Source organism: Callorhinus ursinus, unplaced genomic scaffold, assembly GCF_003265705.2.
Source record: "Callorhinus ursinus isolate GAN/ISIS: 27379988/994484 unplaced genomic scaffold, GSC_fseal_2.0 scaffold8, whole genome shotgun sequence".
NCBI lineage: Eukaryota > Metazoa > Chordata > Mammalia > Carnivora > Otariidae > Callorhinus > Callorhinus ursinus.
The window spans coordinates 61,078,153-61,091,448 of NW_027397070.1; the positions used below are offsets into that span (position 1 = coordinate 61,078,153).

Consider the following 13,296-nt stretch of genomic DNA (forward strand, 5'->3'; position numbering starts at 1 on the left):
TTCACCAATCAGAAGATAAAGTCTCATTTTTACCGAGACAAGTCTAAGGGGGTAGGTTTTTGTTAAGTATTCTCAGGCTTAACATATTACAAAAGTGGTCACTACAGAAGTTCTTCCAAAAGTGGTCACTACAGAAATTCTTCACCAACGAAGCTCCTCTTATGCCTTTTTTAAAAAGATTATTTGTTTGAGAGAGCGAGAGAGAGCACGAGCAGGGCAGAGGGGCAGAAGGAGAGGGACCAGCAGACTCCCCGCTGATCGAGCCTGACGTGGGGCTGTATCCCAGGACCTTGAGATCATGACCTGAGCTGAAGGCAGATGCTTAATGACTGAGCCACCCAGGCGCCCCTCCCTCTCTTATGCCTTTTTAAAAATGTTTCCAGTGAGACAGCTTTTTTCCAGTGTCACTCTAGTGCACAACGTGAACACGAGGATCTCTGTAGTCTATATACTGCCAACTAGCGCTGATGAAGAAAACAGGGACAATCACACAATCCTCTAACCCCACAGGGCCCAGGGGAACACCCCAGAACGATATCCAAATCGTCAGCTCAGAGTGGTAGCCTTGGCAAGCGTGCCCGGAGAGGCCAGCACCTTCAAAAGATATATACAACGATTTCATCCTCCCCCTCAGTGTCTGTCTATGGCTCCTGTCTACACCAGCTTGGGGATGGGGTGGGGGAAGGAGTGGAGGCAGACCCAAACACACCGGACCCCTCTCCACTCCATGCCGGCGAACGTTTTCATTATCGGGGGTCGCAGGTCACCACATGAGATGCTCATGTTTTCTCAAACACTCTTCGTTAGCAAATGCCTGTGCTAGACACAAGTGTGAGCTGTAGAGCACCTCAGCCCTCCTTCGGGGCCCGAAAAAAGTCAACACACATACAAAACAGTCTCTCAACCGAATGCTCTTGCCAAAGGATTCCACAGTCTCGCCCTGGGGCAAAACACACATGAAGAGTACAATCAGCAAAATCCACTTTCCAGCTCGTTCATCCAGCAAAAGGAAAGACTCCAGGCCAGATTAAGCCCATTTGGTCACGGAGTCGCTATTCTGCCTCAACACTAAACTCAAGTGCTCAGCCCACCTTCTGGAAGATTTACTTGTTATTACTGTCCAACCAGCTATAGCCCCTTTTGAAGTCTGGGCTAGTTTCCCTCTCTCACTGTCCAAGGGTCTGGAGCACCGGCACTATGATGGGACTGCTCACACTTATAGAGGAGACACAGAACATGGAATCATCTCAAAGAGCTCATACAAAAATATGAGGTGGCATTTTTATACTCATGATGATCTCAGCAAATGCCGCTGGAAACACTGCTAGAAACTATTGCTAGAAAATCCACGTATTCTTCTCCCAAAACAGGGTGTTTTACTTTTAATTTTCCCACAAGAAATGTATCCCTTGTGCAATCAAGTAGTATTTTATGAACAGATGATTTTTAAAATTTGTTCCTTTCAAAAAAATAAAAAAAAACCCACCGTGGGTCTAAGATCTAATCCTGTGGCCCAAAGCATTCCTGAGACATTAACCATCTCCCTAGAGAACCACCAAACATGTTTTCAGCAAAAGCAGGCTCCAAGGTCTCAGAGCCATCCAGTAGAAATACAGTGCGAGACATATATTAATTTCAAATGTTCTAGTAGCCACCCTAAAAAAGGTAAGGAAAAAAAGGTGTGTGTGTATGAAAATACTCGAATAATCTGTTAAGCCAACATATCCAAAATACCATCATTTTGCCACATAACTAACATAAAATCATGAAGGAGATATTTTACATTCTCTTCTCAGGCTAAGGTCTTTGGGATCCAGTGAGGGGATTATACCCAGGGCCCATCTCAACCCAGATGCGAAATTTTCATCGGAAACGCTCGATCTGCACAAAGTAGCTTCACACCCCCCAGTTGTCCCCAACACAGTTAAAAGTTTTCCGATGCCTGAATCAAACATCAGTTTTCAAATTTCATTAAAATTTCACGTCCTTGGTCACACCAGCCGCACGAGGACCCAGAGAGCCACATGTGCCTAGCAGCTGTCATGCCCCTGACATGACAGTCAGTCCCCTCGCGGTGGCAGGGCCTCCAAGGCGACAGGCCAGGCCCTCCATCTAGTGGGGACGTGAGGTGGTTGCTGACGAGGAGACCCTCCCGCCCGGGACTCAGAACAGAAAGCCACTGTGCAGGCCGCAGCTGACACCGGCCGGCTCGGCAGGCACCTGGTCACACCCTGGCCGGCTGTGTGGGGTGGGACAGAGCCAGGAAGGAAAACACAAGCCCAGGGGTGTGCTCTGAGCAGCCCTCAAATTTGCCAGCAAGCCCTCCCGGTGCCAACCCAGGCCTTTGCAAAGAGCAAAAAGCAAGGCCACTGTCACGCGCTGCGGCAAGGATGAGGGACAAGGGCACACACGAGCCTCCACGCAACCTTGGTCTTGTCAGCACATCCTTGTGACCTGATGGGCAGGAGGGAAGAGGCAGAACCCTCACCCTCTGGAGAGAGCAGGAAAGACAAAGGGTTAAATCTGGAGGTCCAGGGGAGATTTTGATCCCCTCCTCTGAGTGGGTTACCGGATCCTAACAAAAGATGCTGGGGAAGCCCCAGATGTTCCTTTTCATAAACGAAGCCACACCAATCGCATCCTGGAAGGTTCCCATTGGTAACTGCTGTAAACAAACTAAGATTCCCAAGAACAGATGAGAGGGGGGTGGGCATATAGGATTCTCAGCGGCTGGCCTGGCCGGCCGAGGGCTGGAAAGTGCTCTGTGATGTAAAAAAGGGGAGAGAGCCCACCTGAAACCAGCCTGGCTGCAAATCCAAAAGCTGGGATCTTATCAGAATTCCGAAGATCCTCCCAGGCCATCAGCCCTACATGCTGGGGGAGGGAAGGGGCCGGCCAGGACAGTCTGCAGGGAGCGTCTGTCGCCCCAGTTGGTGGGTGCCAGGGGCTGCGCATCTGTGTTTTCGCATGTGGTGTCAACAAGCCTGGAGGGCTGCCCCCCCCCCCCCCCCCCGTCGGATTCCCAGCTTCGTGATTTCAGCTGCATCCCAAGGGCGACGACACAGGGCCCGTGGCCTGGCTCTAGAGGTCATGGCTGGGGAGAAGTTCTGAGAACAGAACCAGGGAGCTGAGTGGAAGGAGAAAGCTCCCTTCCTATTCGAATCCTCTTCTGACAAGCACACAAGTATTCAGTGGGGAGGGAAAACACAGGACACCGGAGGGGAGCCCCACCTGGGGCCTCACGGGTCATGGAACGCTGCCAGTGACAGGAAGGATGACAGAAGGTGCTGATGAGCAGATTCCAGAGGCGCCGGGTTACTCGCACACCTCACACTTGATTACAACTAAGCGGGTGGCCACTGTGGACCCAGGAGCATGGCTTCACCACCGGGGACGCCAAACGCTTGTCCTGCTGGTCTCCGAAACCTGGGCCGCAATGTGGGCTGGAGCCACAGGCCAGGCTACACCCTCGGCTCCCCTCCTGTCCTCAGCCCTCCTCCTCCAACCCCCTCCATCCTCACTCCTCTCAGGGAACGTTCAAGGTTTCCCGAACGTCTGCACTTAGCGGCCATCAGCAAAGTCTCGGGCGGAAAAGATCTAGAAGGCTCTGTCGCTGCCCTGTGGACAGCGCTGCCTGGCTAGAGGCAAGAGGACACAGTGAGGGGGAGTCAGAGGCCCGAGGCAGCACAGCAGGGGCTGGGAGAGACCCGGAAGGGACCCCAGCAGGGACTTGACGTGACCCCCTCAACTCCCAGGGCTTGTAAATGAAGCTCAATTTCGGCATTCTGTCCAAGTCACTCCGTTTAATTGTTAGGTCCCTGTGGGAGGTGGGCCCCCCAATTCCATTCTGGCCAGTCCCCATTCAGGACTTACAGAGAGTGTACCCACCCGACCATGGCAGCTGAATGTCCTGGAAGAACCAAAATGAGCCCGTGCTTTCTCCCAGGACCTCCTCTCTTGGTTTAGGAACAGGGGACTCAGCTCAGGCCCCTTAAAATGCCCTACACACTTACCCCTGGGCATAAGTGCATGTACCCCAAACTCAGTAAATGGTCTACCTCACAGTACAACTGTCAACAGCAGTACATTAAAAGGATGGCCTAAAACACTCCCCCCAACACCTCAAAATACAAATGAAAGTATGATGAGGCATGTGATAGAGGAGAAGCACCTCAACACTATGGCTTCAAACGGGTCCTGGGAGCTGGTTAGGTCCTCAGAGACCCAGCACTCTTCCTGATTCATTAGACTACAAAAGATGCTTAAGACACGGATACACAATTGCATGTACGGTACTGAAGACATGTTAGTAAAGAAAGAGAAACTCTCAAAAAGCATCTACCACAATGACAGCACATTCTTTCCTAGGGCCACCAGGACAAGGGCAAGATTTGCCAACATTTTCTACCAATCCTGTGGTGCTCATACCACCTTAAATGATGCTATTCGGACCCTGCGGCACGGCTTCTCGTGCAGCATGCGTCTGCCAGCGACTGAGCTACGAAATGACAGGCTCATGAAAATTATCTTTTCCTTTGAGACAATTCACCATGTATCCAAGAGGAAAATCAACTCTCTTACCATTTTTTAAAACACCACCCCCCTGCTCCCAAATTGAAGTGCACTCTGGCATCTCCCACCAGCTGGGAAAAGCAGATGCCAGCCAGCAGGACCCAGGCGACCCCGGACCAGGAGTGGGGGCAGGGCCGACTTACAGGGAGGTCCTGGGGGGCGGGGTGGGCTCCAGAGCCCCAGGCCCTTGAGGAGCGAGGCTCAGGGCTCCCAGAAAAGTTCCATCCACTGCCAGGGGGCAATGTAGAAGCCGCACTGAAGAGGCTCACCATCCTGCCAGGGCCCAGCTGGACCTCTGTGCCTGCTCAAACAGAAAGGTCATTTTTCTCCCCCCGTGGAAGAAATGCAAGGTCCTAGAGAAGCTGCAGGGTGGAAACGTGTGTGTGTGTACGCGCGCGTGCTGCGACTATTGGATTAAGAACACGGATGTCATGAAGACACTGAATGAATTCTTTTTCTCCCCTCCAAATGAAACTCAATTTTGTGGCTTGATACTGTGCTGGAAAGACAAAACAAGTGTTGCTAAAGGTCAAGTTTTTGGGCCCACGAGTGACCCTCCATAGGGGTTTGGATAGGAGCTGATGCCGAGTAAATGAGGGGAAATCCCCGAAAAGTTAAGATAATCACCCAGCAGAGGCATCCAGAAGGTTACCGAGGAGGTCAGGATGGTCCGAACAGAAAAATGTGCCTTCCACACAGCCAAAGAAACAAAGAGCCTTGTTGTGGACCTAGCCATGTTCTCAGAGTCAATACTGAAAATCAGAAACACGCGTGGTATCGGCTTTGAGTGTACACCCTGCCCACCTTTACGTCTGCTGTTCAGATATTCAGAAGACACATGCTGAGCACCATGCTGTGAGCTGAGAACTCTCAGTCCGAATGGAAAGGCGGGGGGGGGTGGGTAGAAAATCATAGCACAGAGGGCGGGGGTCAGAGCAGCACAACACAAGGAGCACAGCCAAACTCTGCCCAGGCAAGTCTGGGAAGGCTTCCTGGAGGCAGCGTCTGAGCTGGGCTATGCAGAATGCTCAGGAGTCCCACAGAAGGAGAAAGCCCAGAGATGTCTGAACTGCTAAATGGGGCCAACAAGTCAAGCCTAGGGTTACACTGTACTATACACACTCTGCAGTTCCCACTGGGGCACACTTTCTTCCCCCCACCACCCTAGCCTGCACTCCTCCCAGTTAGAATCCTATTCATCCTCCAAAGCTCATAGAAAACATCACCTCCTCCATGCAGCTACCTTTGATGCCCCGAATCACATACCATTTTCTTTCCTCTGAACTCTAAATGCTTCATTTGCCCACATCCGTGGTCCTCTCACATTTTGCCTTGTCACTCAGCACCCCACTCAGAGGCAGTAAAAAGCTGCTACAATGACAGCTAACAAAATCAGACTGATCAGAAAAGATTCCTCAAAATTTATATTAAGATTTTAAAAAAAGGGGGTGCCTGGCTGGCTCAGTCCATTAAGCGTCCGACTCTTGATCTCAGCTCAGGTCTCGATCTCAGGGTTGTGAGTTTAATTAAGCCCCACGTCAGGCTCCACACCCAGCATGGAGCCTTCTTAAAGAGAAAAACCTTTTTTTTTTTTTTTGGAAGAGGTGTCCTGTCTCTCTCACACTAACAGGGGAATCAAGTCCTGAAAACCACCTGCTTTGCTCCACCACCGTGTTGGAAGTAACTCAACTCTCTTCGCCTGGAACCCTGGCAAAATCAGCAGCCATATTTATGCCTTAAGATTCACCAGCCTGCAGATGTTAACAAAAGTTAAAACACCTCATAGTGAGTTTGCAACGCTGGTCTGGATACTTTTCCATTGTTAATTCCCAAATATGATCATTCTAGGAGAAAACAAAGCAAAACAAGGCTCATTAAAAATTCCTACATTACAGAAGTGACTCCGACAGGAAAGATATCACCCGAATTCCAATGCTCCCAGTGTCTATTCCAGTGCCCTATAAGAGAAGAGATGTCTAAACCCCACAGCAAGAACCTGCTAGGAAGTACACAGCACTAGCGAGGGCTCATGCAGGTGACACGCCTCTGGCCCTCCACAAGGCTGAGATGCTCACGGAGCACCACAGACCCACAGAGCTGGGGTAGTGCCGGGGTCCTCTGCACGCACCACATGGTTTATGCTCATGTCATCAATGAGCTGTCCTCCACACGACACATCTCAAAACCTCCCACCTGGATCTAGCCGAGAGGGGTTCCTTAACGCCCTTCAACACTCCTCGGTCAAAAACAAAAACTGCCTGAAAGCCTGGCCTTGCCAAACACACACCCAACCGCAGCGAGGGTCCCATCTCTTTCCTGCTCCCCACAGTCTCGTGAGGCGGTCAGGAAAAGAATCACTGGGATTTCCAATCTGAGAGAACCACGGCACGGTGCTGCTAATGGGGCTTGGTGGCAGGGTCCGGGGCGACGGCCAGGAACGGCACTCTGGGTGGTGAGCTCTCCCCAGGGCCACACCAACTGCCCCGTGGCCCAAACTGGAGCACTCCGTATTGGTGATGCTGGCCTCATACCTTCTGTAGGGATTCACGGTACTTACAGCCTGCTGCCCTCTCCCTGAAAAATCCTGCCCTCCACAGTGTCACCCCATCTGAGATCAACAGGGACCTGACTCCAACACCATGTGCCCCAGCCTGCTTCCTGGGGTATCACCGCCGAGAGCACGAGTTTCTAATGGAGCTGCTGGGAGAAGATGTAAGTTTGATGATTTATCCTCGGCCGCCTGTTCAAAGCCTGGGCCCGTGGGGCCACGTGCTTGTGATTCCATCTGGACAAGGGGCTCTGGCCCCTACTGCATTCCCTCTGACTGGGGCAGGGAGCCCTGGCAAAATGAGTGAGTAATGAAGTACCTTTATGTTAAGAGGCTGTCACGTAAGGCTGCTGATAGATTCAATCCATCTGTTCTAACTCCTTTCAATTAATCCTGGGGTCCCCAGGGCCTGAAACCAGTTCAGAGTCACACGAGCCCAAGAGCACTGGTTTCCACTAACTAGGCCACACTGCATCTCTGTAACCCGTGATTTAAAGCTACCGACTTGGGCCATCCGTGGTTACTGCGGCATGAGCAAACCTCCTGCCCCCGTGTTCACAGCTGCCTCTCCTCATGGCTCTGTGCACAAAAACTAAGACCATGCTTTATTCACAGAAAGGAAAACAAGTATTTCCTCTGAGCGGATCAAGGAGCAGACCTGTAGGAAGGAGCCCCTGGAAACGCAATCACCACTGTGTGCAGGCAAAGCTACTCGCAGTGTGACCTCAGGCAAGCCACACCCTCATCTGTTCCAGGACCAGGACCATCCCTAAGGGATGCTTGGCTCCTTCAAAAGTCGGGGGAGGGGAAGTGGGAAAGGAGACAGGGTGTTGGCACGGAGGAGCACACACATCTTTACGAAGTTACTAACTCAGGGTTGCCAACTCTGAACCCGGGCAAGTGCCCACACGGCCCGGAAGAACCCAGGGGAAACCCAACAGGGACGGGGGCTGGAGGATGCTCAAGTGCCCCTGCAGAGGCCTGTCACCTTCCCTTTAGGGCTGGTGTGATGCCTGGGGAGCTCTGTGGGAGCAGTTGTCTTATCTGATGCTGGGAAGTGCCTGTTGTGAGCCCCTGGACCAAAAACGGTGGTGGGGGAGCCCCAGAAGCATGGGGAGGGCACTGCATTCAGCTCCTCTGAGAATTTCCGCCCATAAATGGTGTTTCAGGAACCACTTTACACGGTAAATACAAGCCTGTCACCAGCAGCCAAAGTTGGGTTCTAGGGAAGAACAGGAACCACAGGTGCAGGGGGAGGGGGCAAGGGGTCCCAGCTGGACCAGCAGATGGACACACAGCCCTGCCAACAGATCCCGGCCACCAGCAGGGGGCTAGTGAGACTAGCTTTTAAATCTGAAAGAGCCTTCCAGATTACCTACACAGCAGGAAAACTGAGGCCCAGAGAGGAAAATCACAGGGGTGCAGCATCACATCTGGTTCTAGAAAACCTAGGTCTCCTCTGACTCTGTCCTAGAGCTCTCTCCAGTACAGCAAGGAGCTCACTTCCATTCATCAGGGTCTACTGAGGGCCTCCTACACCCAGGAACATGCTCCAGGAGGGTCTGCAGGGGGTGGGGGGGGGGTCCTGTCCTCAGACTCATTGCCTGGAGTGGCTCACGCCCTGTGCTCACGCCCAGCAAAAACATCAGCATCAGTGCTTGGCATTGACACAAGGAACCTCACTTCATGGCAGTGAGGGCTCTTAAAGCTGTGGACCAGCAACTGGAGAATCCCTCTCTTCAGGCTTCTTGGAAGAGTTGACATTCCTGTTGATGGGTAGATGAGGGCGGGCGTGGGGCTCACAGCCAGCACCACCTGTTGGCCAGAGTGCAGCGTGCATGCAGGGGAAGGCTAGAGGAGCGGCCAGTGCTGCCTGGTCCCAGGGACCCAAACTGCTCCCCTATACCACTTGCAGGTGGGGGGCCCTAGGCTGACTTCCTGGGCGCCTGCTGCTCTGGGCCTGCCCACAGAGCTTCGGGGGAGAGGTGTGGCTCTCCCCTGTCCCAGCACACACCCCAGCAGCCCTCACCCATTCCTGCCAGTGTCGCAGCAGTTCCCTTGCTCCCAGGGTACAAGCCAGAACAGGAGGGGCAGAGAGTACCCGGGAGCCTCCGGCTGCACGTGGCGGCCTGCTGGGACCTGCGAGGGCCCGGAGAGGCAGGCAGGGAAGGCAGGCCATCCCAGCACCCCACCGAGTGAGCGTCGCAGGACCCGAGGCACCGACACTCCCAAGTCAGCCAGGCTTCCACACATCCATCTCCCCAGGGCAGGGAGAACAGACGGGCAGCCAATCGCTCTCATGGACACCACTGTATCTCTGGGTGCCTAATGGGTGTCGGGTGGTGTGCTGGGTGTGTGCGCGGTGGGGTTACAAAGAGAAGACCTCTGTCCCCAAATCTACGATATGGAGACAAGCTCTGCAAACCTGCAGGAAGCAGTGGGGGTGCCCAGGCTGTGTGCGCATGGGGCTGGGCTCTGCCTGGAAGACAGACCCAGGGGACAGGGCCGCTAGCCAGAGGGGAAGGTGAGGCATCGGACCTGAGGGACAACAGGAGAGGCTAATCCGGAAAGGCTTTCAGGAAGAGGTGGCACTGAGCTACAGTGGAACAAAGAAGAGCAGGTGCCATCCAGGCATGTGAGTACGGATCAGGGTCAGGTTGGCAGCAGGGAAAGGAGGCAACAAGGCAGAGGAAGCAGCAGAAGGCACTCCCCTACCTCATGTGTCCCAACATGGGCAGTGGAGTCAGACCCCCCAGCGCAGTCCCAGATGCAGCAGAACCCCTCCCTGCTCAGGGAGCTGGGGTCCCGCATGTGTGCTCTATGCTCAACTGCACGGTGGCAGCCATGACTGCTGTCCCCAAACCACATCCACCAGCAGCCTCTTGCTGCTGGGCCTCAGCTCCAACCCCCTGCTGGGTGGCTGGGCAAGCAGGTGGGCATCACCCCTAAGCTACAGGAGACAGAGCATGGCACCTGTTCTATATACACGCCTGCCTCGTGCTTAGGGTCCCAACTCAGACCAGCTCTGCGAGGCACACACACAGGCGGCTGGCAGAGACCAGAAGTGAACCCATAATGGAAGACAGCCACAGCTATCTGGGTGTGGGGGTTGACCGTGGAGGTCCTCGGGAATGGGGAAACCCTCCCTACCCCCAGGTTCACCCCACACCCCTTCTCCTTCTCTATGGCCCTGAGTTAGGTACAGGCGAGAGGGAGGACTGAACAGGAACACCACCTGACCATTGTTTCCTCGCTCTTACTTTCTCTTTTTTCCCTCCGGTCTCTGGAGGAAAAGCACACCGGACAGCCTGAGGAGTGAAGGGCTGGTGGGTGCTGTGCTGAGAACGCTCAGGGCAGGCCTGGGCTCGGGGGGGGGGGGGGGTGCATGGTTGATTAGTGATGCCTGCCTCCACCCACGTGGAGAAGTGAGCTGGGTAAGACTGGACTATGGCCTCTGTCGCCCCAGCTCCCGCCTCCAAAAACAAAGCTACAGGTGAAACAAATGGTACAAGTTACTGAGAGGTGACTTTTGGCTCCGAGAGGAGGGATTTCTGTGAACCAAGGGAGAAGCGCCCACAGAGTGATATATACTCCTTCCGCTGGGTCAGGAGTGTGGGGACCCTTGCATGTGGAGGGAAAAGACTCAAGTAGGTCTAAGGTCTACATTGTAGAAGGGGGAGAACACATTTACTCCTCAAGCAGGTCTGTAAATTAATCCTCACATCAACGTTCAGTGACATAAGAGCGGGAAGAGCGTATTTAGCCCGTTTTATTAAAGGCATAGCATTTTTAAAAAGATTTTATTTATTTATTAGAAAGAGAGGACACAAGTAGGCAGAGCGGCAGGCAGAGGGAGAAGCAGGCTGCTCTCTGAGCAGAGAGCCTGACATGGGACTCAATCCCAGGACCCTGGGATCATGACCCGAGCCGAAAGCAGACGTTTGACTGAGCCACCCAGGTGCCCCAAAGGCATAGCATTTCTAAAAACACAGTCACCACGTGAGTCTGAGCATCAGAAGGGTTCCCATCATACAGATCACCCACCTGGGAACGACAACAAACAGATGGGACAAGCAAACAAATCTTGTAAGAACTGGTCACTTCTCATCGTTATGGGAGTTTGCAACTGACGACCAGATTTCATCTAGAGAGCAAGAAACTCTGGAAGGTTTTTTTTTTTTTTTTTTCTATTACCAAAAATGTATTCTATAGCAGGAAACCGGGGGAGGGCAGCTCAGGACACAGCTGAAAAACTGGGGAGGAGGAAGGTTAAGAAATGACAGGTCTGTAATGAGTAACACTTTGGCAGGAAGTGAAAATCTCAACAGATGGTATCAACTTCAAGGCAGCTGGACAAGGGGTCAGCGGTGGCTCAACCCCCTTGCCCCCAACACTTGAGGCAATCCTCCCCAGCCTACAGCACTCACGTCAATGCCAACCCCTACCCAAATTCCTTGGCTGGAAATAACAACTCCCTCCTCTGGGCCCCCATGAGCCCCGGCACAGTGTATCCCCATGGTCAGTTCGAGGTGCCTGGGAACCTCAGGGTCTTGGGGTGCTGCTGTGAGGTGCTCATCTCTGAATCCCCCCTCCCCACCCCAGGCCTCTGCACCTGCTGCCCACAGGCACTCACTAACTGCTGGCTAAACCAAACCCACTGACCACAAGGAGGGAGGGCCTGGTGAGAACAGAGGCCCCAGGACCTCAGGCCACTGAACATAGCCTCGCCCTTCTTCCAGAGGGCAACAGACACTCACTTTTGAACAACAGTCAGAGGGACTAATGAGCCCACCTTCCCAACCAGCAGGCGGTACCCCAGGTCCACTGGCTGGCTGGCTATTTGCCCATGCAAGATCTGTTTGATCGACAACGATTTTCGGTTGGTGGGGATATACTGCAGTAAATGAGGGCAATGAAGAGGTCGGTAAGTGTATCATACGTATGTGCCAAGCAATACCAAGGGCTAAGGAAAATAAGCAGGCAAGACAAGAGTGAGGGGAAAAAGAAATTACAGACAAGTAGCCAAAGGCGGCCCCCCCCCCCTCACCCCCCCACCGATGAAGCGACGGTGGGATAAACGTGAGTGGAGAGAGGGCAGGAGCCAGGTGGACATGTGCAATAGGACAATGCCAGCCACGGGCACCAGCAAGAGGGGAAGTCTTGTGGCTAGAACGTGCCGTGCAGTCCTACTGAGCACGACGCACGCTGAGAGTGGTGTCATTTCCAGGGTCAGACATCCATTCTGAAACCTGAGGAGGCCCAAGCTCTCACACAAGGAACTCACCAGAATGCAGGGCTTACAAAGACTTTGAGCCTGTGGACACCGAGCCCCGGGGACCGGTCCTGGAGCACCGCGTTGAGGATCCCGAGGCCAGGGCTCAGAGTCAGAGAGTGCCACCATCAATTACTGATGTCTGCCCGAGCTAGAAATTAAGACACAGGGGCACTCCCTGGTGTAACCCAGTGTGATAAAGTGCTGTAACCGCCTGTGGTATAAAATGCTATGGGGACATGCAGAAAGGGACCAGCAATGCCGAGTCACTCATTATAAAGCTGCGGACTAAGTTTCCTCTGCTAGACCGGCTTCACTTCTGAAGCCTCCGTACCAGGCTGTGGGTTCCCCAGGGAGGGGATCTGGACCACCTCCCCGCCCAGGGCATGGCACGAGAAGGGGCTCACTCCGTGTTTGTCAGAGGAGCTAGGCTGGCACGTGTCCTCACTGTGTGAACAGCCTGACTGTGGATCCCTACAGGAGGGGGACAGAAACAACGCCCTGCAATTAGACCAACCAGGCCTTTCTGCAGTGGGGCAGGCGGGGAGGCGGGGGTAAGTGCCCTTTTCTTTTTCTTTTAAAAAGGAAGAGGGAAGTTTTCCTTCAGATGTGGGTAAGTTGGGTGTAAGGACCACCAAAATCAAAAAACATTTGGGAGGGGGTGGGGAAATGAAGGCATGCAGACCCACCCCAGTCCCTGGTCACAAGGCAGGCCAGCTGTCCCAGCTTCCCTCAGGGAGCTGACCACCTACACTTCAGGCAGAGAAAGGCACCCGCACCAGCTGTTCCTGAGCTCAAATCAAGCAGGATGACAGTCTGTGCCTGTCCCGCCACGCAGCCCGTGGACTCTCCCAGCCCAAGCCAGAAGATGATGAGACTCCTCTATGCACATTAACTGAGCACC

At 53.5% G+C, this 13,296-nt stretch overlaps 1 protein-coding gene across 4 annotated transcripts in view; it reads right to left on the reverse strand.

Annotated features, from left to right (window-relative positions):
* CCDC88C (coiled-coil domain containing 88C) overlaps positions 1–13,296 on the reverse strand; it is a 125,604-nt gene that overhangs the window by 75,434 nt on the left and 36,874 nt on the right. The gene's annotated exons all lie outside the window — the stretch shown is intronic.